This window comes from Lissotriton vulgaris, chromosome 5, assembly GCF_964263255.1.
Source record: "Lissotriton vulgaris chromosome 5, aLisVul1.2, whole genome shotgun sequence".
Classification (NCBI taxonomy): domain Eukaryota; kingdom Metazoa; phylum Chordata; class Amphibia; order Caudata; family Salamandridae; genus Lissotriton; species Lissotriton vulgaris.
The window spans coordinates 1558385591-1558413180 of record NC_141693.1 but is presented as its reverse complement, the minus strand read 5'-3'; the positions used below and the strand labels follow the sequence as shown (position 1 = coordinate 1558413180).

Sequence of the window (27590 nt, the reverse complement as noted above, 5' to 3'; positions counted from 1 at the left end):
CCGCGAAATCCTCGAAATGCACCAGGGTCCGGAAAAACAAAAGGCGTAGAGAGAGACGTAGAGTCAGAGGCACCAAGAAACAAAAAAACACAATGGCGAAGGCGCTATAGGACAACACCATCATTAACCTCTCCAAAATGACTCTCACCAAAGCAGAAAATCAGTTGCTTGCATTGGGACTTTCGTTTTGCTCGGAGAGCAATTTCAACTATGGGATAACGAGAGTAGATGTTTTTACTTACATCAGAAAGTTAAAATATAATAATTTTGTTTACGATCAAAGGCAATAATGAACCGACACAACAAGATACAATTCCAACTGTTCCCACAAACAGCACAAACAATTTACTGGCTTCTGATGCTGAAATCCTCATTATCATGAACGATCTAAGTAATAACTATGAGGAGGTACCATATGAGGGCGTAACAACATCTTTACAAGAAAAGCTAGCTAGCATCATACCAATACAACCAAGTGCTGGCAAGAGTCAGTTCAAAGGGAAATCAATCTTCATTCCCATGATGCCAAAGGATGCAGTTGACATCTTTCACAAGAGGGTGACGGAGGATCTAAAGAAACTATACCGTAAGGTATGTTGTACTAAAAAGGGCATGAAACATCATGACACTATGTATAAGAACCTCATGTTAAAGCTTAAAACCAACTATGAAATTATTGTCAGCCAATCAGACAAAGGTGGGAATATTGTTATTTGGCCACGGAAAGAGTACGTGATGGAGGTAAAAAGACAACTCGATGATCCATCCTGTTATCAGATGGCAGCAATGTCAGATTTTAAGAAAGCCAAGGAGTCCTTAAAGAAATCCTTGCTCAATTATAAAAGGCAAGGTTTAATTTCCAATCAGGAATTCCTGTTTTTACACAATGAGTTCCAGATAATCCCATAATTATATCTCATTCCAAAAATACACGAACAAGTCAAGCCCACTCCGGGATGATCTATTATTTCGGCAATAGGGGGGGTCAGCGAGAACATAAGCAGGCATGTGGACCTCTATTGATAACCGTTAGTTCAAGATCTTCCATCTTACTTGGAGGACACGGGTGACTTCTTAAACAAATTGGAAGGCATAGGATGGAAACAAGGGCTGCTGCTGATTACTCTTGACATTGAAGCGCTGTATACCAGCATTGACCATCAGACTGAGATAGCAGCAGTCGAACATTTTCTAGATACCAGACCACTTAAATTTCATTCTCTCAATCTGATGCTTTTAGAACTCATCAAGTGGTGCCTGTTCAATAATTATTTCACCTTTGGCAAAGAGCTATTTCTACAAAAACGAGGTGTAGCCATGGGATCTTGCTTCTCCCCAAGCTACGCATGCTTGCATGTTGGCAGATGGAAGGAGCAGGTTCTCAAAGGGACTCGTGATGTGATTTTTAACACCAGAATTGTCCAATGGTATAGATATTTAGATGACGTGTTTTTAATTTGGAATGGCAATGTTGAGTGTGCACAGGAATTCAGTGAACTACTGAATAACAATATGCTAAATTTGAAATTTACATCACGAATCAGCGATACAAGTGTAGAGTTCTTGGATACTAAAGTATACATTGAGGGAAACAGCATTCAGACAACACTACATAAAAAAGTGACGGCAGGTAATATGACCCTCCACGCCACAAGTAGCCATCCTCAACACGTCATGAAACGTATCCCCCACGGGGAACTCCTCAGAATAAGAAGAATTTGTAACACAGTAGAGGAAATGAGAAACATTATTGGGCAACCTTATCCAAAGATTCAACGAGAGAGGCTATAGTGATAAGATACTCAATGAAGCATGCAGGAAAGCAAAAATTAGGTCCAGAGAGTCTCTTCTAATAGGGAAAGCCATTTCTAATGAGGCTGATACAGCTTCTTCTAGTACATCCAATATTCACACCACTCCTAGATTTATCACTACTTTTAGTAAACAACATAAGCAAATCAGGGGTATTATGAATAAAAACTGGCCTGTTTTACAAACGGATGGTGTTCTGGCTCCTATCTTATTCACCAGACCCACTATTTCATTCAGGAAGGCCAAATCTATTAAATTAGACCTCGGTAATGACAGAACATGTGATTTAAGTAAAAGTACTTGGCTTAAACCTAAAAATGGGTTCTTTAAATGCTCTACTTGCAGGGCTTGCAAGTTTGGTGAAAATAAGAGCAAATACAAAGTCCCATTCAGCCCTAATGAAAGACCGATTACAGGACACTTCAATTGTCGCACAGAATTTGCGATATACGTTTTGTCATGTACATATGGTCTTACATATATAGGCACTACCAAACTGCAGGCACATGTGCGTATTTTACAGCACCTTCGGGCCATTGTTAATAATGATTCTAGCTATCCGGTTGCAAGGCATTTTAAAAATACACATGGAAACAATCTCAATTGCTTAAAATATGTGATAGATGCCATTCCTCCACAACGCAGATGGGGGAACAGGGAAAGATTCTTAAGACAGCTGGAATCCAAATACATTTTGGAATTTGACAGTAAGGCCCCCCCCGAATGGCCTTAATAATACTGAAGACCTTCCCAACTTTCTATGAACTACTGCGGGTCCATGTACTTCCTTTCAGTCTTAAAAACACAGTATGGCCTACCATTTTACCTGTAGTTTGAGACACCTTCTAGGACTTATTTCCTATAGATATACATAGGGAAATGAGGAGTAGGGAGATGAGGAGCACTATTGCTTTTTTAACTAGGTTTAGAAGATCGTTTTAAAGGTTTTTTTTATCAAGAGATCATTTACGGCAGTCTTTTATCAGATAGGTTTTAATTTTAGCATAAGTGCCCTTATTTGTTGAAATACAAATAACAAAACTGCTAGTTTGTACCTTTAATTTTGTGATAAACAAACAAAACAATTTGCCATAATCTTTATCTATTGTAGATGAGATGTTAACTCCATGAACTACCTGAAGTTTGTTGATTGTACCTCCGGATAGGAAAGAACGCATTGGAATGACAGATTCAAATTCAAAATCTTGCCTGAAATTATCACGTTTTTTTAACACTTATTTGCACTTCAATTCACAATTTTTATCATGGTTATGTTGAAATATGTGTGGCATATATACTTAATCTTTCCCTTGGTTTGACACCATGAAACTGCTGCGGGCGTACTTTCCGAATTTAAATTGAGGACTGCGTATTTTCCACATCTGTAATATTTGTACTTGCGTAATTTGCACTATCTTAAATGTATTTTGTACTGTAATATATGAGAAAGGGGTATTATGATCCTTTCTATTACTGCATTTTGCACTGTTTTTGCGAATGTTGCACAGTCTCGTTCAATTTTACATATCAGGGAAATGTCCTTTCAGCGCATTGGCACTTCTGGCCATAAGGGAAAGATGACTCTGGCAGATTCGCAGTATTTTGCACGGTTTATAACTTGTACCAAATTGATTTTGTTTTATAATTAGAGGAAAATGTATTCTAGGTACAACAGAGACGACTTCAGCATTTTATAAAAGATGTGGATATATATATATATACAATGTTTTTTCTATGTCTAACATTTAACCATGTGACACAGACGGTGCAGAGCGGGAATATCGTCGTAAAAATATCGACTAACCTTAATATCGCCGCAGAAATATCTACAAGAAGAAATATCGATGTCAAAAATATAGTTTGACCAGAATATCGACAGACAGGTAAGTAATATCGATAACATTAATATAGTTGTAATAAATATCGTTTACAAAAACATAGTTTACAAAAATATCGTTTTTTTAATAATTATAAGTAATGTAGTGTTTTAATGAGTATTGGTTGTCAAAGTAGTATTTTTTGTAGTATTTTATTAGTTAATAATGTATTTTATGTTGAATTTAGTGTTAATAGTTCTGTAGCGGGTTGTGGGTTTGTAGGGGAGTAGGGTGGGAAGTAATTTAAATATAATAAAATAATAGATTAATTAATGTTTTAATTGAATATAAATAGTGTAATAAATAATAGTTAATGAATTTCAATTAGTTAATTGATTAATAATTATGTAAATTAATTATGTTAATTGTTTAATTAATTTTAGGTGTGTGTACTGGAATTTTTAAGTGAAAATGTAGTGAATTAATTACATTTTAATTGAATAATTATTTAATTAATGATTAATTAAATAAAAATAAAGATTTGTTAATTTTTAAACGAGTAAATACATTTAGTAATTTTTACCCCTACACTATCCAACGCTTTCCCTACTGTTGCACCCTCTGGAGTGCGAATAGTAATTTTTACCCCTACGCTATCCCTACTGTTGCACCCTCTGGAGTGGGAATAGTAATTTTTACCCCTATGCTATCCAACGCTTTCCCTACTGTTGCACCCTCTAGAGTGGGAATAGTAATTTTTACCCCTACGCTATCCAACGCTTTCCCTACTGTTGCACCCTCTGAAGTGGCAATAGTAATTTTTACCCCTAAGCTATCCAACGCTTTCCCTACTGTTGCACCCTCTGGAGTGGGAATAGTAATTTATACCCCTACGCTATCCAACGCTTTCCCTACTGTTGCACCCTCTGGAGTGGAAATAGTAATTTTTACCCCGACGCTATCCAACGCTTTCCCTACTGTTGCACCCTCTGGAGTGGCAATAGTAATTTTTACCCCTACGCTATCCAACGCTTTCCCTACTGTTGCACCCTTTGGAGTGGGAATAGTCATTTTTACCCCTACGCTATCAAACGCTTTCCCTACTGTTGCACCCTCTGGAGTGAGAATAGTAATTTTTACCCCTACGCTATCCAACGCTTTCCCTACTGTTGCACCCTCTGGAGTGGGAATAGTAATTTTTACCCCTTCGCTAGCAAATGTTTTAACTAATAATATATTTTATATTTTAATTATATGTATGTATTATTGTTGTTATATAAAGTGATGTGTTAAATATATGTATATGTACACATTTATTACGTTTATAATGAAAAAGTGTAGTTAATTTGTTTTAAATAGTTAAAAAATAAAAGTAATGTAATGTATTTTGTTAATAGTACTTATATTTATTTATTATTTAATGTAATTTTAATTAATTTAAAAAGTCGATATTTTTTACATCTATATTTATTACAACAATATTTTTGAGTAGATACTTATGTACTTACCTGTTTAGGTATAGGGTGTCGATATTTATGTAAACGATATTTTTACAACTATATTTATGTCAACTATATTTTTGTAATCGATATTTCAACACCCTACCACACAGACTGGGGTGTGCATTTAAATGTCAATCTCGCGTAGTTTGAACTACATGTGATCAAGGCCAGCGTGGCTGGCTGAAATGTGTAATGGCAGGTTGTGGGAGCACAGAAGCAGAAAAATAAAAATTAAGAAATCACGCCAACTGGAGTTCGTGTTTCTCTCCATCGCCGTCTGGAGGTTGGGGAGTTCTTGGATCTCGATATATATATATATATATATATATATATATTGAGAGAGAGAGAGAGGGAATACAAAGGAGATCTATAATATGGGCCTGTTTTGCCACTGAGAGGGGTTCTAGTGACAATTATTAAAATAAAGGCAGAAGGCTGAATGTTTTATAAATTACAGCTGAATCCTGAGTCGGCAATATAAGACAATATTACCATATTACTCATTATGTATTTTTTATAATACATAATTAATTAATTAATTAATTGTAATATTCTTTAGGAAGATTTGAACGTTATGTGTTCGGTATTCATTGTTTGCCTAGGACTGCAACTATGTCTGACAGTGATATAGGAAATGTGTGTTTTTCTTGGAGATAATGTGTTAATTTTTAAAACGTGTTTTTTTGCAACAATGTGTATTATTCATTGGGCACAACATCAGACCAAAACCCAATTAAAACTCTTGCAAAAAGCAGGGGGGATCGCTAAACTCCTAAAACAAACTATTTCAAAACCTATTTCTCCCCCACTTGAAATTTACAAAATGCAAGCGCGGGGAGCGGTGACCTATGGTGGGGAACTGTGGGGACACAGTTGCCATCAAGCAATCATCACTACGGAAAATAGGTTTCTTAGGCAGTTGGTATCCCTGCCTCCTAGTACGCCCCTACTCCCCCTTAGGATGGACCTGGGACTTAGATCAATCAAGGAAGAACTGGGACTCAAGCCCCTTACTTTTTGGAGGTGTCTTTGGGTTACCCCTGAACTCGCCAGTTACAGGCGTGAGCTTGTAGAACTGTTAAAAGCTCCCAACGTCTGGAATCTTTCCTGGCTGAAATATATCAGGCAGGAATTTGACAGGTTAAGTTGCTCCCCATTATGGTCTAATCCTGAAGAAGTTTGTAGGGGCATATCTCGAAGGGAGTTAGTTAGTCTGTTTTACGATCAAAAATTGTTGGCCTGTCTATCAAATGCCCAAACTGGAACCATAACGAGCTCATTCCTGGTTCTAAAAGATCACTATAAACTGGAGACTGCCTTTGACATCATCAGCCCTAATGGTCATAGGAAGCTGTACCTCCAGTGGAGATATGACTCCCTACCAATAAGAGCTCTGACCTCTCGTTGGCACCCTAACGCCCCCAGGAACTGCCCTGCCTGTGGGGCTGAATTAGAGACAGAGTTACACACAATCTTTTTCTGTCCTTCCTACAAGGCTTCTAGGAAGAAGTGGATCATCCCCATCTGCAGAAACATGGGCATTAGGGAGTGTTTTCGCTCTTATCGAATATTAAAAACAGACTTATCACCAATAATTGTTTTTGCGGTCACAAAATTCCTGACTGCCATGTGGAATACCAGAAGGAATGATCTGGTAAATTGTGATGAAATCTAACTGTGCAACTGCTGAGGTGATATATGGGGGGAGGTGACCCGAGGTGTCTTCGGGTGATTGGCCTTTGATCTTAAACCAATTGTTTTACTGAATGAATTGTATGGTTTCTGTACCTTTGTATTTTTTAATAATTGTAATGTTTTATGATGAATTTTATTGTGTACACTTTTATGACATTTTTCTTGACGAAATGATGATGGTATTATTCATAAGTTATATTTTAAAAGCAAAGTACGTTGTACAGAAGATGAAAGCAAGCATTCTAAAATGCGATTTTATTTTATAATACACTGGCACTGTGGTCTAGGATTAAAACGACATATGAAGAAAGAAAATGACGTGCAAAGTGGGACAGTGTAACTTTTTACTAACAGTGTTCCACGTTTCCAATGATTATTTTCACACAGAGGAGAGGTTCATTGTTAGGTACTGGGTTAAAGGATAGGCCAGCAGTTGAACTTTATTTGGTGTGCTGTTCAATGCTCTGAGATCAGCACTGTCATTGTGAATATTTTTTACGAGCACTGAAAGAAAGATGAAGGTCTTTGTTAGACCTCCCTTTAATGCGTTTGTGGTACCTATATGTCATCAGGTTCTTCTCCCGATTTGTGGCGTTAAATCTCATTCAGAGCAGCAGTTTCTTCATACTCACATCTTGATATCCTGGGAGTACTTTGGCGGCCAATATGAAATGATTTGGCCGTTCCCGCCCAGTCTCTGGTGGACTAGCACCAGTGAATATTTGGAGATGGACACTAGAGCAACGTTCAGACACATTCAGGATCTGTTCGTCACAAAGAAGTCGCCAGGAGTTGCAGCCCCGAGTGTTCTGCCCCCTTAGGCACTGGAGGTACAGATGCCCATGTGCCATCAAAAACTTGGAGCGAGGTACTGATCGTCATTTCATTTCTGCCACAGCAGCTGATGGCAGTGCATAATCTGAAGTTCACCATGAGGCAAATTCTTTGTGACCTATGTATATCTGCTTCTGTGAAAATTAATTGTACATAATGTATTTGTTGTGATTTTATTTATCCACTTTATGGGACTTCAACTGAGTAAAAGCTTTGAGTTCTTGCCTTGTGAGATACTCATGGTTAAAAGACATGCTGTGATGTCACCTTCTGTGATGCCTTCAGGAGGGGATCGAATGCCATGTGATGTCACATAGGTTTGTCAATAAGTTTGTGGGAGTGCAGTGATTTGCGGATGGTGGGGAGGTTGCACAGCCAGTACTGTACCGTACTGCACTGTCTAGATGGATAACTTTGCCTTCTGTGTGCACTTTGTACTAATGCACAGCAGTGACATAACGAAACTTAAGGGGTGCCCCCTTTCTAAGTAAATGGAGTCTTCCCCGGCCCCTCACCTACCACTTTGCTCAGTGTACTGTGCTGAGGGGGCCCTCTGCAGCTTCTGGCCCCCGCACGGGCGGGGTGCTGCTGGGCTAATGTTACGCCATTGATGCACAAATTAACATCAAAAGTAGTTGATAGAAAATATATGTTTGTTGCTTTTATATAAAGCTGGTTCTGTCTTTTGATTGACCTCCCAGTGCTTTTCAATCAGGACTCCCGTTGGTTTCTGGAAATCCCTCCCCCTGACAACCCCGGGACGGTTGCCCTTACTAAAATGGTCATGTTGCCGAGATTGAGGATATATTACACAACGTGAATTCCTATCAAGCATGTCTGCATTGGAATGACAGATGTTAATGCCGAGGTATTTAACCTCTTCCATGCTCATGACAAGGTCAGCTCGTCATGAGACACAGTGGAGCTGTGCTTATGACGAGTTGACCTTGTCATGAACAATGGTATATCTTACTTTCCAGCGCAGGAGGGGAAAACCCCTTAGCAGCCAAGGTTTTAAAAGTTGTGCTTTCCCACACTATCGGGCACCCATCCACACCCACTGTCTGTCTGGGGCAGACTGGACTCAACAGAAACAGACAGGTTTTTGACCTGTTAACGCCAAGGCCCGACGCTCTTCTGAATGTTATTAAGACCTGTGTAATAGCTGATACCCCTACAGATTTCCCTAATATACACCAGCACATCATCAGCGTATAATGACGCTATTATTGGTCTCATTGGTTAGCGGGATGCCAATAGCGCATCTTAGGTAATGCAGACACATGTCAAGGGCCTTCACTGGAATTGGGAGTAAAAGAGGTGAAAGTGGGCACCCTTGTCATGTGCCGCTTTTAATGACAACACAATCTATGGCCAGTTTTGACCCTCCCTCGCAGTCATTTGTGAGTAGAGTAATAGTACTAGTTGCATCAGTTTGCTTCCAACGCCAAATCAACGGAGCACTTCAAACATGTAATCCCATTCCAGCATAGTACATGCTTTTTCTAGATCTAAAATGAGTCATGTGCATATGGTCATTCAGTTGGTCACGATGTAACCTGCTCAAATTGAGTGATGCGAATCTACAGGGAATGAAGCAGTTTTGCTTGGGGTGGACCAATTGTGGCAGAGCTGGGAGCAGTCTATATAAATATGCCAGTTGAGGAGCTAAGAGATCTAGATAAGTATTGTAAAATTCAATAGGGATTCCACATAGTCCGGAGATTTACATGTAGCAACGTCTTGGACTGCGCTGCATATCTCCTGCTCGGTTATAGGGTTGTCAGGTGATTGTCCGTCCGAATCCTAGGGAGATTCAATCTATCTATAAACTCAGCTGTACAAGACTGTGACTTTGAGACTTCTGGACTTTACAACATTCGGTAGAGAGAGATGAAAGCAGAGTGAATTTCCATTTGCAAACAAACTACAATGCTAGGAGCTGTGTGGATAGCAGAGACTAGCTGAGTAGACAACCTGATTTGTCCCCTTTATTGTGTGTTTTATCTACGCAAGCTTTGAAATCTATGCATACATATTTTTATTTTTGACTTTTATGGCCTTCTGGCCTAATTAAAGTTTAATAATAATAATATGCAACAAAGTTTTTCAATTAATTGCACATGCAGTTCCCTGCTGTGTGATAATGCATTTGTAATTGTTTGACATTCAAGAGCTCTGAGTTATTTCTCAAGTGCAGTAAGTACCTGTGCTACTGTCTACTGTCTTATCACAGTTCAACTATAGTGTCCACTTATAATAGTCTTGAAAACAATCCATTGAGTAAGCCTAGAGGATGTGGGGAGACCATTGGCTTCGTAGTATTAAAATATGGCGTCACACATTATGTTATGTTATTTTAACGTAATATTTCGCACAAATCACCCCAACAGGGTATCTCGGCACTATGGATAAACACAGGTAGCACGACCAAAGGGCAAAAAATTACTATAAATAACTCTTTCGTAATTTTCTGAATTTGGTATATTCAGTGCAGACGCAAATGTAGTAGGGCAAATGATTCCAACCGGTAGGGGGCAAATCAAAGGCTTGCCTTCACACATTAAACTTTGATTTTCTAATTATTGAATTGTTGTCACAGTGAGGGCATTGTCTGGACTGCTAACCTGCGTCAGCCATATTGGAAGTGGGCGTGCGGATCTTGGTAGATTCAAGCAACAGCAGCTCCGGATGCAAGGAATTGAAGGAAGCTCAGACTAATAACAGTTTGGTCTTGGACGGTCCGGTCTTGGTTCAGATTTTCTGAATCAAAGAACCTGATGAAGAGACCTGCAGCACCCCAGCACCAGATAATCAACTGTACCAGTGTGCAGAGTCTGAAAAAACCCCCGGCTGGAGGTTGGACCTGGATACACACCCTAGGATATATACATTCAGGGGAGAAACACAGAACTGTGAAAAAGCTCATGCAGAGCTCATTTTTATGGACAGTTTATAAAGATGCACACCAGAGATCATCTCTTGGAGTATGCCGAGTGTGAACACCTTTGCTTCAATCAGCACTCCCATAAATGTAATTCTAATGCGAAATTAGAGCACTTAATCTGAATATCCTGAGGATAGGCCATACCAGTGTAAGGAGTGTGAGAAAAGCATGACCCCAGAACATTTCTGTTGAAATATCATAGCATGCTTACTGGGGAGAGAATCTAGCTGTATATGGAATGTGGATAAACCTGCACTGAGGTTTCTTCGCTGCACAGGCATCAAATAGTTCATTCAGAGGATAGGTCGTATCAGTGTACGGAATGTGGAAAAAGCTCCTCTGAACCAAAGACCAGAGAGTCCATACAGGTGATGAGTGCTATATTTGTCCAGAATGTGGGATTAACTACACTTAGAATTACACACTTGTAAAGCAACTCATAAGCCGTGCTCACGAGAAGCCTTTTCAGTGTAATGAATTTGAGAAAAACTTCGCTGTGAAGAAATCACGGTTGTCATATGGCCCATACTGGTTAGAAACCATGTGACTGTACAGAAAGTGGAAAAAGGTGTGAAGCATAAGATATTGTGGTGAGGAACCCTATCAGTGTTCCAAATGTGAGAAAATCTTCACTTGGATTAGCATACAGTATATTCATCAGAGTACCCATACTGGTTAGAAACTTTATAAATGTACAGAATTTAGGAAATGCTTCAGTGAGAATGGCACACTGATGAGGCATCAGATAAGCAATTCCGCTGATAAACCCTATCAGTATACAGAATGTAGGAAAAGCTTAATCAAGAATTACCATTTTTTTGAAGCACCAGAGAGTCCATACTGGACAGAAACCTTTTCACTGCACAGAAAGTAAAAAAAGGTTCACTCAGAAGGGTATGCTGTTGAGGCATCAGAGAATCCATACTGGTGAGAAACCCTATCATTGCACAGAACGCAGGAAAAGCTTTACTATGAAAAGCAATTTAATACATCAGAGAATCCATATTGGTGAGAAACCGCTTCAGTGTACAGAATGCATGAAAAGCTTTACTCTGAAAAGCAATTTGTTGATTCATCAGAGAATCCACACTGGTGAGAAACCCTATCAGTGTACAGAATGCAGGAAAAGCTTTGCTCAGAAGGGCACGCTGTTGAAGCATCAGAGAATCCATACTGGTGAGAAACCCTATCAGTGTACAGAATGCCGGAAAAGCTTTACTCAGAAGGGCACGCTATTGAGCCATCAGAGAATCCATATTGATGATTAACCATATCAGTGTACAGAATTCCGGAAAAGCTTTACTCGGAAGGGCACGCTGTTGAGGCATCAGAGAATCCATATCGGTGAGAAACCCTATCCGTGTACAGAGTGCGGGAAATGCTTTACTGTGAAAAGCAATTTGTTGAATCATCATAGAATCCATATTGGTTATAAACCATATCAGTGTACAGAATGTCCGAAAAGCTTTGCTCAGAAGGGCACGCTGTTGAGCCATCCGAGAATCCATACTGGTGAGAAACCCTACCAGTGTACAGAATGCGAGAAAAGCTTTACTCAGGAGGGTACGCTGTTGAGCCATCAGAGAATCCATACTGGTCAGAAACCCTATCAGTGTACAGAATGTGGGAAAAGCTTTACTGTGAAATTCAGTTTGTTGAATCATCATAGAATCCACACTGGTGAAAAACCCCATCAGTGTACAGAATCAGGGAAAGCTGTACTGTGAAAGGTACACTGGTGATGCATCGAGGAATCCACACTGCTTAGAAACCACATTGGTGTACTCCATCTGGGAGAGGCTTCACTAAGAAGAAAGCTATCGTAAGACATCAAATAACCCTCACTGATGAGAAACCGTATCTATGCACAGAATGTGGGGAAAGCTTTGCTGATAAGCAATCACTGTCAGAGAATCTATACTGATGAGAAACCTTTACATTGTTCTGAATGCACGAAAAACTTCACTCAGATAACCTCAATAAAGGCAATTCATTGTAGCAAACATGAGAAGCTTTACAAGATTGCAGATTTTGTAAAATAATCAGAGAATCCGTTCATTTTAGAAAACTCATAGCTTAGAATGTGGAATACTAGTAAAGCAAGGGGACTTGAAATATATCAGCATTTGGGAGATAGAATGGATACAAAAGCGAATCCAGAAGACAAATTCTAAATAAAAATCCTCTCTTTGACCTTACTTATTCTGTTATTATTACAATTTCTTCATATTCTAAACATTGCCGTCTTGCCCTGCACAAGGGTACGTGACTGGTAAATATAAATGTGTGTGGAATTGCTGAAAGTATAAAAGTAAAGATCATCATCGCCATGGTGTCCTATCAAGAGCTTTTTTTAAAGTCAGTATTACCCCATTCACTCGCTTTCAAAGATTTCTTTGCCATGACAGCTGTATAATAAATACTACTTGTTTCATAAATTCATAAATTCATATCCACACATGTAGACACACACCTGTGAAAATAAATGAGCTATAACACATTATTTGCAACAACAAAGCAAAAATCAAACATTTCTTACTATGACAAAATTCCTTGTTATTGCCTCAATGCAATGTGACTGACGTGACTAATTCTCGTTAGAAAACATCATGGCGTATGGAGATCCGTAACATGTAATATTCTGTTAATTATCATTGTTTCTTTTTTTAAGACTTCTTTTTATTTCTGGAGTAGGTGAAATGCTATACTGTTTGGTTATTTGTTGTAAAAGAATAAAAGCAATGCTTAATTAAAAAAAAAAGGAACTAGGCGTCATGAAGGATTGCCGTCATTCAGCCTGATTCATCATAGTGCCCTTTTGCGAGTTTGAAATAGCGAATCATAAGGAATTGCTATTCCAGACTCGCAAAACGTCATTCATGTAGGAATCGCAAAAACAAAAGCGATTCCTACATATTCCTTATTTGCGATTAGCAAATTGCTAATCGCAAATAAGGAATAACTCCCCGTTCATTCCTATGGGCCAAAAGGCCCATAGGAATGAATGGGGAGTATTCCTTATTTGCGATTAGCAATTTGCTAATCGCAAATAAGATTGCGATTTAAAGGGTGCCAGGGGTGTCCAAAGGACACCCTGTAGCACCCCTTAAAAGTAAATATGAACAGGTGTTGCGCACACACATGTCCAAAGGACATGTGTGTGTGCAACATGCAACTTAGAAAAATGCTTTTAAAAGCATTTTTCTAAGTTTTCGCTATTTACCACGAGGTTTGACCTCGCAGTAAATAGCGGGCCGAAATTGCGAATTCGCAATTTTTAAATGGATGATGAATTGCATTTAAGGAATCTCAAATTGAGATTCCTTAAATGTAATTCATCGCAAAATAGCGAAATCGCTATTACCGATTTTTGCATTTGGGATGATGAATCCCAAATGCAAAAATAGAGCTCGCAAAGGGCCAGATTCTCAGAATCTGGCCCTTTGCGAGCCCATTTCGGCTTGATGAATCAGGCTGATTGTCCTTGATTACTGCTAGTGCACTTCGGTGATGCCCACACCTTCTGCTTAAGGAACGGGTTTAGATGTTTTTGGGCATTCTTACTGCTTTCTATTTCACGGTGATGCGCACACCTTGTTGTAAAGTGCATTGCTGTTACTTCGTTACTAGTCGTGATGAGCATCTTTGGAGTTGGGACAATTTTTGTGCTTTATATTCCGCAGTGATGCACACACCTTGTAGTAAAGCACTTTTCTGCAACTTGATCTGCTTGTCTTGTGTGCGTATGCTTCCTTCACGGTGACACGCACAACTCTATTATCAGTTTTGTGCACTATATGTTCGCAATCTTTAGGACGCGCAGCCAGTAATATATGGTTACGGTGATACACACACTGCACTTATTCTAAAGAAGTTGCACTACTTCTGCATCAGGAGAGCTTCGAAGTCTGGGTTTTGAACTAACATGTGATTCATTCCTGCATATTGACGGTAGTGTGAACGCCTGGAAGTTTCTCAGTTAATTGATCTATGATGATGAGTTCTATTGAATTCTGGACAGATATTTTATTGTTTAGTTTAACTTAACTATGTGTGCGCATACTTTCGCACTCACTCCACCAGTGCGATTTTTACCCTTACTGGGCGAACCCCAAATGAAATAAGAGTTTTCTGCTTCAAGAAGGAATAACATCCTCTTCATGTTCCTGATTTTGTTCCACCCAGTCCCACACATCTTCAGGTTCATAGTTCAGGACTGGAGGTTCTAATAGTGTATGGTCAGATGGAAAAGAAAGCAAGATCTACACAGATGGTGATGTATTTAGACATGCACTAGAGGATTTACATAATTACTATAAGCCAGCAGTTTGACTGCCCTTGACCATTTCAATTGTTTTCAAAGGAAGCATGGAAAGCAAGAGACAGTTGCAGGCTATGTTTCTGCACTAAAACAATTGTCAGTAACTTGCAAGTTTGGTAAACTTCATGATGAACTGATACGTGACCCAAAAATTTTGCACAACAATGCTAACTTGCAGGAAAGGTTGTGAGTTAGCAGAGATTCTTTCTTAAAAGAAATGGTGGCCTTTGTAAAGAATGGAGATCTTACAAAAGGGTGTGCTATTGGTGTGACTTTCTACTAGTAGTGAGGATAAGGATGTTGTGTGTAATGTCACTTCGGGTAAGGAGAAGAAAAAGAATAAAAGTATGAACAAAGTTCAAGATACTAAAACATTTTAAGGTAAAGATAAGGTACTTTCTTGCTTCCGCTGCAGGAGTAAAGAACATTTAGCAAGAGATAAAAATTGTCCAGCAATTAAGGTCAGATGTCCTTTTTGTGGAGAAATCAGTAAGTTTGCAAACGTTGTAGGAGGATGTGATCCCGCTCCTCGGGACACCCGACCCCGAGCCGACCCCTCACCTCTGTTGCCACCTCACCCCGCATCATGCCCGCGTAGACGCAAAGGGTCCCCAACAACAGCGTCCATGACGACCGAAATCCCGCCCCTCTCTCCCCTGCAGGATCCAATCCAGTGGAAGGAGGAACCGGAAGGACAATCCTACGACCCCGGAAGTCCCGCCTCCCTACAGCCAGCTGGAGATAGAAAAGACGGAAGGAGAGAGACTGACGGCGTCGAAGGATCGTGGCAGGAGCTTTCGGCTGGAGCGGTGACGGACGGAGAAGACGGGAACGGCGACAGCGAGGAGTGGACCGAAGAGTGGTGGAGTCCCACGGAGGTGGCTGAAGAGCGGCCGTAACTCGGACGAGAGTTACGGCGGAGCGCGTGAGTACCAGCTCCATTTAAGAGCACATTAGGTGCACTGTGTATATAGTAGGAATCCCCTCTCGCTGTAAATTGTTCCCCGCTATCCTAGGCACGTCACCATTAGGCACTAGGCAGTTTGTATATAGATATCCACCTAGCACTGTATAAAGAGCACCCCTTCCCCACCACCCTGTGCACTTCTTTTACTCTCCCATCCTCGACTCTTGCCCGTACCTCCCTCCCTCCGTACCTCCCTCACTCCCCTTTCGTTTCCCCACACGACCCGGGTATCGGTGACGGGATCGGACCACGAGTCCAGTTTACTAACGGCTCCCATTTCTTCTCTTATTGCCCTCCGAGGTACTCTCCGACCACCCAGAGACGGCTACACGAAAGACCAGGACGCCCATCTACCCCTCGGGAACCTTCGGAAAAAGAGAGAAGAAGACACGCCGCCGGCCCCACCATTGGACCCAACCCCTTCCTTGGTCACCGCAGCCCACTGTGTACAGACTTAATAAAACACTATCGCTCACTATATCCGGCCTCCTCACCTGATTTTCCAGTCCGCTGTCCACCCACGATCACATCTGGTGTCAGAAGTGGGATTAACTGGAGGTATGGAGGCCGTGATGAAAAGGATGGCGGAGTCCCAGGAGCAGCTGGGCAAACTCATGGAGCAGTTCCTAAAAACAGCGGAGGATGACCGTGGACAACTCCATGATGTCTTAAAGGGACAGGGTACCACCCATGTAGAAGCCATGGGGAAATTGACTGACGTCTTAGGACAACCGAGACCCATGTCCTCCCTCCCGTCGGTGGTTCTTCAGAAATATGTGCCGGGGGAAGACCCTGACTTCTTTTTTACCAACTTTGAAAGGTTAGCACAGGCGGCCACCTGGCCTGCCGATCGATGGGCTCATTATCTTGGACCTTTGCTAACAGGGGATCTACAGGCCGCCTACCAACAAGCGAACATTCAGGGCAACACGCCATATGCAGATGTTAAGAAGTGCATCCTTGAACGGCTGGGTATTGACGAGGAAACGTACAGAGTACGACTACGACAGGTAAAGGAAGGTCCCCAAGAGACTCCTCGAGCCCTCTCTTTTCGTATAAAAGACTTAGCCAATCGCTGGCTAAAACCCGATACCTCCACTAAAGAGAACATTCTCGAAAAGATATACTTGGAACAATTTCTATCATCCCTGCTCCCGAACACCCAAAGATGGGTACGCCAGCATGCCCATCTCACCTTGGACACGGCAATTGAAATTGCAAGCGCCTACAGCCGGGCCCAGGAAGTTCAGAGGGGAAGAGAAGATCACTCCCACCGGTCACACCCTCCTACCGGTCCTCGACCTCCTCGTCTCTCTGTTCCCAGAAGGCCTGACCCACCACTTGTGTTCCCCGTTCCAATGGCACCCCGTCCTGTCAATCCTGGACCACAATGCTACAGCTGTGGAGGATTTGGCCACATCGCCAGAGTTTGTCCGCACAAAGAAGAGCCGATGGAAGTTGGTCTGGCACGTAACTATGTGTGTTCCGTACCAGGGACCACCCCTCCTCCGTTCCGATGTCCAGTGAATTTTGATGGACAAACCCTCATGGCCCTAACCGACACCGGGTGTCGACAGAGCGTCCTAAGGCCCCAGGCCTTATCACACCCTGTTCAACCTACTTCCAACACGGTAGCCATTCAGTGTGTTCACGGGGATACCAAGACGTATCCGACCACCCAGGTAAAGGTCCGACATGACAAGGATCCCGGTACCACTCTCACTGTGGGATTGATCCCCACCCTACCGGAACAGGCGATTCTGGGGAGCGATTATCCAGGATTACCTGCACTGTTGCGAGACACCACCGAATCCTTGACCCATTGGTGGGAAGAGGCACCCTTTCCGAATGGACTGTCCTCCCCTGTAGAGACACGCAAACCGATTAAAACCAAAGCACAGAAAAGAAAGGAAAGAAGAGAATATACAGGCGCCTATCCAGTGATCCCGGATGACCATCCTTGGCACACGGACCGGGAATTCAGGGCAGCCCAACAGGAAGACCCTCTATTACAGGAAGCCTGGGGAAGGGCTGTGGAACAAGAGGATCCCCTTATCGTAGGTCCCTACTTTTTCAAGAAAAACGGGCTGTTATATCGCAAGGGTGGGAACCAACAGAACCCCCAACTCCTGGTCCCCGGCCCCTTTCAGGAGAAGGTACTCTTCCTGGCCCATAGTCACCTTCTGGGAGGCCACTTCGGAGAGGAAAAGACTAGTCAGACAATCTTGGATAAATTCTACTGGCCTGGGATTTTCCAACACATCAAAAGGTTTTGTAAAGAATGTCCAGTATGCCAGAGACATAGCAGATACAAACCCCCTAGGGCACCGCTACAACCCCTTCCCGTGATTGATGTCCCCTTCAGTAGAGTAGGGATGGACATAATTGGACCCCTGTTACCCTCCCGCAGCGGATGTCGCTAAGCCCTGGTCATTGTGGACTATGCAACCCGATTCCCTGAAGCTCTCCCCTTGCGACAGCCCACCACCCAGAACATTGCAAAGGCCCTCATTTCAGTCTTTACTCGGGTAGGGTTTCCCAGAGAAATCCTAACCGATCAGGGTACCCCTTTTGTCTCTGCCTTGATGAAACAGGTCTGCTCCCACCTAGGAATCAAACAAATCCGTACTTCTGCATACCACCCCCAGACCGACGGACTCGTCGAGAGGTACAATGCCACCCTGAAACAGACCCTTAAGAAACTGCTGGGGTTGGAAGCCAAACGGTGGGAGGATATGCTACCCCTGGCCCTGTTTGCCATCCGTTGTGCTACCCAGAGTAGCACCGGATACTCGCCCTACGAGTTGTTATATGGGCGACCCCCTCGGACCCTGCTAGATATGGCTCAAGAAGCATGGGAAGCCGAACCAGACCGTACTCGGCCTCTGCCAGAGTATATGGAGAATCTAAAAACCCACCTATCAGTCATCAGAGACATAGTACGCCAGAACCTTGAGAACGCCCAGAACAAACAAAAGGGACAATATGACAAAGGCACCAAACCCAGAACTTTCGTAGCAGGCGATCTAGTATTATTAATGCTACCCTCTTCTGATCAAAAACTCCTGGGACAGTGGCAGGGCCCTTACCCCATCCTGCGTCAGGTGACCCCGGTCACCTACGAGATAGACATTGATCATGTCCGTGGGGTGACACAAATATATCATGTCAATCTTCTAAAAAAATGGGAAGGCCCACGTCCGGTTTTATCAGGAGCACACTACCCAGACCCCCTTTCCTTCAACCCCTGTATTGACCGAGATATCACGTCACAACAGAGACAGGAACTAGAGACAGTCCTTTTTCCGTTGCGACATGTGTTTTCCTCTTCCCCGGGACACACGACCATCACCGAACACAGTATACAAACAATACCCGGGAAGGTAATCAGACAAAGGCCGTATAGAATCCCTGCGGCCCGCAGAGAGGTGATACGAAAAGAGACCGAACAGATGGTAAAGATGGGAATCATCGAACCATCCACCAGCGAGTGGAATTCCCCGATAGTTCTGGTACCCAAACCGGACGGATCTGTCCGTTTCTGTATAGACTTCAGGGAGGTCAACAAAATATCCACTTTCGATACCTACCCATTGCCCCGTGTCGACGAAATGGTCGAACGTATAGGGAAGGCACAATATATCTCCACGCTAGACCTCTGTAAGGGGTATTGGCAGATCCCCCTTAGAGAAGAGGACAGAAAAAAGACGGCCTTGTCCACCCCTGATGGCCTGTATCAATTTCTAGTCCTCCCTTTCGGTCTTCATGGCGCCCCAGCCACGTTCCAACGGGCCATGAATACCATCCTAAGGCCTCATTCCCTATACGCAGGCGCGTATCTTGATGATATTGTCATTTATAGTGACCACTGGTCCCAACATCTAGAGCACCTTCAACAGGTCATCACCTCCCTGGGAAAGTACGGTTTCACCATAAACCCTGCGAAAACCACTCTAGCCGCACAGACCGTTAAATATCTGGGCTTTCTCCTGGGTGAAGGGTTAATAAGACCACAGGAGAGTAAAATTGATGCCATTCAATCCCTCCCTTTTCCTCAGACCAAAAGAGACCTCCGTGCTTTCCTGGGGCTATTGGGCTACTACCGACGCTTCGTCCCCAACTTTTCCCAAAGAGCAGCGCCCCTCACGGACCTTTTAAAGAAATCAGTAAAAACAGATGCCCTTCTTAAAAAGCCCAGAGCGGTCTTGCTACATGCGTTTTCCGATCTGAAAAACGCTCTGACCTCCCATCCTGTGTTAGTAAGCCCTGACTACACCCGGCCCTTCATACTACAAACGGACGCCTCCGAACAAGGACTCGGGGCGGTCCTTTCACAGAAAAACCCTCAGGGAGACGAGAAACCCATTCTCTTCCTGAGTAGGAAACTGTTCCCACGAGAAAAAAACTATGCCGTGGTAGAGAAGGAAGCACTCGCCATCAAGTGGGCCGTGGAAAGCCTTCGCTATAACTTAGAAGGGAGACAGTTCACCATCTACACCGATCATGCTCCCCTAGAATGGATGGCTCGGAATAAAGGGCACAATGATCGAGTCCTTCGCTGGTTCTTGTCCCTCCAACCTTACCACTTCACAACAATACATAGGAAGGGCTTAGAACAAGGTAACGCTGATTATCTGTCTCGATACCCTGTTTCCTCACCGGGTACAAGAAAGACAGCTAGGGGAAGGGAATGTGATCCCGCTCCTCGGGACACCCGACCCCGAGCCGACCCCTCACCTCTGTTGCCACCTCACCCCGCATCATGCCCGCGTAGACGCAAAGGGTCCCCAACAACAGCGTCCATGACGACCGAAATCCCGCCCCTCTCTCCCCTGCAGGATCCAATCCAGTGGAAGGAGGAACCGAAAGGACAATCCTACGACCCCGGAAGTCCCGCCTCCCTACAGCCAGCCGGAGATAGAAAAGACGGAAGGAGAAATACTGACGGCGTCGAAGGATCGTGGCAGGAGCTTTCGGCTGGAGCGGTGACGGACGGAGAAGACGGGAACGGCGACAGCGAGGAGTGGACCGAAGAGTGGTGGAGTCCCACGGAGGTGGCTGAAGAGCGGCCGTAACTCGGACGAGAGTTACGGCGGAGCGCGTGAGTACCAGCTCCATTTAAGAGCACATTAGGTGCACTGTGTATATAGTAGGAATCCCCTCTCGCTGTAAATTGTTCCCCGCTATCCTAGGCACGTCACCATTAGGCACTAGGCAGTTTGTATATAGATATCCACCTAGCACTGTATAAAGAGCACCCCTCTCCCCACCACCCTGTGCACTTCTTTTACTCTCCCATCCTCGACTCTTGCCCGTACCTCCCTCCCTCCGTACCTCCCTCCCTCCGTACCTCCCTCACTCCCCTTTCGTTTCCCCACACGACCCGGGTATCGGTGACGGGATCGGACCACGAGTCCAGTTTACTAACGGCTCCCATTTCTTCTCTTATTGCCCTCCGAGGTACTCTCCGACCACCCAGAGACGGCTACACGAAAGACCAGGACGCCCATCTACCCCTCGGGAACCTTCGGAAAAAGAGAGAAGAAGACACGCCGCCGGCCCCACCATTGGACCCGACCCCTTCCTTGGTCACCGCAGCCCACTGTGTACAGACTTAATAAAACACTATCGCTCACTATATCCGGCCTCCTCGCCTGATTTTCCAGTCCGCTGTCCACCCACGATCACAGAGGAAAAACAAGAAAACCAAACAACCTGTAAAGTATGTATTTGATAAACCAAATCGGAACATTCAGAAAACAGTGATGTTAGTAACAATGAAGGTGTGCTATGTGTTGACTGTACTGTTCTAAATTTTGATAATCCACTAGAGAACAAACCCAAGTGTGACATGCTGATTGGTGGGGTAGAAATATCAATTGTGGCGTACTCAGGTTCACCATTTGCCCTGATTAACAAAAATGTGTGGAGTGAGAAATTTGTGACTAACTAGGGCAATGAGTCGGTGGAGTCTGACATTCAATGAGTGACATTTACTGTTCAGAAAATTCCTATGTAGGGATACAAAGTTTTTGAGTTTGAGTTCAGGAAGCGTACCACGTGTGGAAAGTTATATGTGTCTGAAGTAGGACCCTCTGTGTAGGGTTACAGGGACCAAAAAACACTGGGCACACAGGAACAGGAAGAAAAGGAAACTTGTAGGAAAGAATTTCCAGAGGTAGTTTTGGCCGATTTTGGGAAATTAAAGGGGTTCACATACAAAATTATATTCAAAGGGGGCGCCACTTCAGTGTGCCTCAACGTAAGGAGCATCCCTTTGAAAGGAAGGGATGAAGTAGTTAGTGAACTTAACAAATTGGAGCAAAAAGGTGCAATTGAGCAAATTGATTGTGCTGAGTGGCTTTCTCCGTTGGTTGTTGCTAAGTAGGCCAATGGATCTATAAGATTATATGTTGACTTACGTGACTTAAAGAAAAATATTGTTGTAGGGAAATTTCCTTTATTTTATTTTATTTTTTATTTTAATATCTTCTATAGCGCCGGAATCAATCCCGTAAGGGTATCTCCGCGCTTTGCCAGCTATAGGGTATCAGGTAGTACAACCTAGGAAGTTAAGTGGAGAGAAATGCTTCTTGATAGAGGAGGGTTTTTAATGTCTTTCTGAAGGATAGGTGATTGATGGTTGTTCTTACATCAATGGGAAGTTTGTTCCACAGGGCAGGTCCAACTGAGGAGAAGGCCCGGTCTCCTTGTCTGGACTTCTTTGTGGCCGGGGGTTTTAGAAGGGCTAGATTGCTTGAGCGGAGAGACCTACTGGGCTGATACAGCTCCAAGGATTGAGATAGATATTTAGGACTTGCTCCATAAAGGCATTTGTGAACCGTGCAGCAGATTTTAAAGTTGATGCGCTGCCGTATAGGGAGCCAATGCAGTTCTTTCAGCAAGGGCTTGGAGGGATCCTGGCTGGTGCACCCATGACCAATCTTGCTGCCGTGTTCTGGACCACCTGCAGACGACCTACTGCATCAGCATTTGCTAATGTCAGCAGGCCGTTACAGTAGTCCAGGCGACTGGTCACCAAGGCCTGTACAAGTGTCTTTCTATAGGTGGCAGGGAGATATGGGAAGACGCGTCTGAGTAGGCCAATGGTGTGGAAACACAACCCTGCGATGTAGTTGGTGTGTTCCTTCAGGATCAGCTTTTGGTCCAACTTCACCCCAAGGTTCTTTACATGAGGTTTAGATGTAGGTACTGGGCCGAGATCTATTGGCCACCAGTCAGGGGACCAAAGGATGTTTGCCTTGCCAAAGAGCATAACCTCTGTTTTTGTCACATTGCATTGGAGGCAGTTCACCGCCATCCAATGTGACACCGCTCTCATACCCTCAGCGAAGTTCTCCTTGACTTTGGGGCCAAGGGAGCTGAAAGGGTAGAGGAGCTGGGTGTCGTCGGCGTAGGAAACCGGTATGAACCCATATTTCCGTCCAATCTCAGCAAGGGGGGCCACATATACATTGAACAATGTTGGGCTAAGGCATGATCCTTGTGGCACCCCCTTCGTGAGCCGCCTTGAGATGGAACGGAAGGGGCCCAGGCTGATAGATTGCGATCTCCTGGAGAGGAAACTCTCCAACCATGATAATGCTAGGCCTCCAATTCCAACTCCCTGCAAACGGCTGAGAAGAATGTTATGGGACACGGTATCGAAGGCTGCGGACAGGTCCAACAGCACTAGAATCATAGAGCCACCTCGATCTTGTGACATTTTGATCTGATCTGTCACAGAAAGAAGGGCTGATTCAGTGCTGTGGTTGGGCCTGAACCCAGATTGTGATTGGTCCAGGCCCCCTGTCGCCTCGATGAAGCTGGAAAGGGTGGTATTGACGTGTTTCTCTGCCAGTTTGCTGATGAAAGGAAGGAGAGAAATCGGGCGGAGGTTGGAGAGTTCTGACCAGGGCAAGGTGGAATTTTTACGTATGGGGTTCACTACCGCTTCCTTCCAGGCTAGTGGAAGTTGACCCTCAGCAAAGGAGAGATTTAGCAGTTTCTGAATAGGAGGTCCTAATATCTCATTTAAAGGGGAGATAAGTTTGGCGGGTATTAGGTCAGTAGGCGAGCCAGTCTTTATTTGGTTAATGAGTGTAGTCAGGTCCTTGATGGTTATTTCTGGAATTTCTTGAAGAGTTTTTCCAGAAGTCAACATTGGGGAAATTTCAGGGGCCTCAGTTTCCAAGAGATCAGAAACTGCAGTGATTTTTTTGTATATCCCTTCAATTTTGTCCTCAAAGAACTGTGATATTTCATCACATAGGACTTGGGTGAAGGTATCTGGACTCTCGCACACTTCAGGATTGGTGAAGGTCTGAATGATTTTAAATAGCTCTCTTGTAGAGTTGCCCGCCTCTGTAATTTGGGTGGTAAGACTTATTTTCCTAGCTTTTTTTATATTTTTGTAGTAGGAGGTCATAGCTTCCAAGTATCGGTTCTTATCTTCCCCATTGCCTGTCCGTCTCCAAAGTTTCTCCAATTTTCTGCATCCCTGCTTTTCTGTTTTAAGGGCCTCCGTATACCATGCTTCCCTTTTGGCCATGGTAGTTTTTTTTATATTTTTCTGGGGGGCAAGAGTGTCAATAGCTGTCATCAGTGTGGAGTTAAACTTGAAGAGGGCAGTATCGATGTTGTCAGAGTTGGAGAGTATCGGCTGTTCCCATGTTTGTATAAGCTTATCAGAACTAATTTTATGCCATGGTCTACGTTTAATGGACTGAGTAGCCGGGCGATTCATGGGATTGGACAAGTGAGGTATAGAGAAATCTACCATTTTATGGTCGGACCAGTAAATGTGCTTAGGGGGATGGCAGTGGACGTTGGGATGGGTAGTAAGGATCAGGTCCAGAGTGTGACCACCTGAGTGAGTAGGTCCACTGTTTGGATGTAGACCTAGGAGAGCAAGGTCCGCCAGAAATACATTAGTATCCGTATGATCATCAGTGTCAATGTGAAAGTTAAAATATCCAAGTAAAAGAAAGTCCCCATTAGCTTTCATGTGGGGGGCTAGCAATTCAGTAAGGGCAAGGGAGAACCCGGCATTGGGTCCAGGCGGGCGATAAACTAGTGCTCCTTTCCAATGTACCTTGGGACTGATTTTTAAATGAAAGATTAGTACTTCCATGGTTGGTAGCATTACTTGTTCTAAGACGCTGATATTCAGGGTGTCTCTATATATGATAGCAATGCCGCCTCCTACCTTCACGGGGCGGTCTAGGCGAAGAATTTTGTATCCCATAGGTATCCCTAGGGTGATAGTGGGGATAGTATGGGGTTTCAGCCATGTTTCAGTTAAGAAACAAATCTCTGGCTGAATGCTATAGATGGTGTCCCATAGTTGTATATGGTGTTTAGGGAGTGATCTGACATTTAGCAGAAAGCTTTTCCAGCCTCCCTGGGAATCTGTGCTATCTATGGGCCGTCCGGCAGTGATGTGAGAGTCTGTAGCTTGAAAACCGCATTTCATGCAGGAGAAGGGACCCTCGGGACAGTTTAGTGTTCTGTTGGTACACTTATATTTCCCTTGGGGTTGCAGTGCTCTGAGAGCATATGGTGCATACCAGATATGAGGGGTAGACATAGGGCAGTCCATGTAGGCAGAGGCAGAGTGGGTGGCCCCTGGCCCCGTCCTGTCACGGACGGGCGCAGACGGGCCACTCTTTGGCTACTCTTCGGCGTTATCTTCGGCTCTCCTGCGCGCGATCGCTGCGCGCTCAGGAGGGGGCAATATTAAATTGTTGGCTGAGACAAAAGGTGTAAAATATTTTTCTACAGTTGACTTGTCCTCAGCCTACCATCAAGTTGCTCTTCACTATACTAGCAGGAAAGTTATAGCATTTATCAAACCATTTGGTTGTTATAGGTTTCTGCGTGTGCCGTTTGGGCTGGCCTCAGCCACTGCAGTTTCTCAGAAACTAATGCATAGTCTGTTTAGGGATCAACGAGGTTTCAAGTACTCTCGGGGTGACATCTTAGTGATAGAAAGGAGTAAGGAGGAGCATGAGTGTAGGCTAAGGGAGGTATTAGCAATTTTAAAGGAGAATAGGTTAACTGCGGAATGGAACAAGTGTAAATTCTGCATGAAGCCTGTGAGTTATTTGTGTCATGTAGTGCAGAGGGAATTGTTCCAAAGAAAGCGATTAAAGATGCCATTGGTAAGCCTCTTGCCCCCAGCATAAAAGATGAAGTTAGCTCTTTTTAAGCCTTTCTGAATAGTATTCTGAGTTTGTGAATAACTTTGCGGAAAATACTTTTGGATTGAGGCAAGCTTAAAGAACGTAAGGCCAGTGAATGGAATGAGGAAGTACACAATGAATTTCAGAGCATAAAAAAAGGACATATGTTCCATTGCAGGGGTTTGATCTTAACGCTAGTAATATCCTCACCACTGATGCTAGCGGTAAGGGTTTCGGGCAGTACTGAGCCAGGTGTCAAATAAAAATTGGAAGGAAGTGGAGGAAACAGTTGCAGTCGCTTTGCATTCCTTATCTCCGATGGAGGTAAAATACTCCCTCATTGAAAAGGAGCTGCTAGCATGCGTCTAGGCAATGGGGAAGTTCAGACAGTATTTCTGGGGTTCCGAGTTCAGGATGCATACGGACCATAAACCCTAAGTGAAGGTATTGACAACAGAGGGGTTTGCAGATGCCACTCCACGCTTCAGAAGGATGATACTCAAGTTACTGGATTGCACTTATAAAGTGGAGTATATTCCAGTTTGGGAGAATAAGGTAGCAGATTTTTTTCGATCAGGTCACCTGTGGTGGGCCAAGTTCCATTGCAAGATGGGGCGAGTATTGTGTAGCTGTTATTGGTGATGAAGGCATTGCCATTCTGGAGAATGAGTGGATGGAAAAGTACAGAGAGGATAGGGAATTCAGTAATGTGGAAGCTAAGAATTTTTGAGAACTGAGAGAGGAACTATCTGTTTCTTCTAAGGGAATTGTAATTGTAATTGTAAATTGCTTTTGTATAGCGCATAAATCACCCAAAGGTCTCAGAGCGCTAGCACTAAACACAGAACATCAGACAGAGAACGAGGGGCACATTAAGAGTAAGATAAGATGGAATTAATTAAAACAGCCAGGTTTTTAGGATTTTACGAAACCTAAGATAGTTGGATTGGGTCCTGATTGATAAGGGCAGAGAATTCCAGGTATCGGGAGCTGATTTCCTAAAGGATCTATCGCCGTTTCTCACTGTACGCACTTTAGGGACCTTTAAGAGCTGCTTGCAGGCGGACCTAAGGGCTCTGGTGGGTAAGTGGGGTTGGAGCTTTCTTACCAGGTAAACTGGTCCTTGTCCATGAATGGTCTTATGGACTAAGCAGCATACTTTAAATTGAATACGTTTCCTAATGGGAAGCCAGTGCAAGGTCTTAAGAGAAGGAACAGATGGGGTGCCGGGAGGGAGGTCCAGCACCAGTCAGGCTGCGGTGTTCTGCAATACCTGTAGCTTAGTCAAAAGGTTTTCATTTATTGAGGTAAGAAGGGCACCTCAGGTTTCCTACGCATCGACAGGTACCCACTAACACACGGTCACCTACCCACACACTTTTCTGTACTCGTGAATTGCGAACTAGTTTTGGCAGATTGAGAGGGCAAAAGCTCCAGGATCTTCCCTTGGGGTCACCTTCCTTTGACATCAACCAACCAGCGATATGGCACTAATCCCAGGATTGTCCTTT

At 43.6% G+C, this 27590-nt stretch overlaps 1 protein-coding gene and 1 pseudogene across 1 annotated transcript in view; one reads left to right on the top strand and one right to left on the bottom strand.

Annotated features, from left to right (window-relative positions):
- The window catches only part of LOC147715147 (Fc receptor-like protein 5), a 515196-nt gene that overhangs the window by 47232 nt on the left and 440374 nt on the right, over positions 1–27590 (bottom strand). The gene's annotated exons all lie outside the window — the stretch shown is intronic.
- On the top strand, positions 11341–12334 carry LOC147715148 (uncharacterized; annotated as a pseudogene).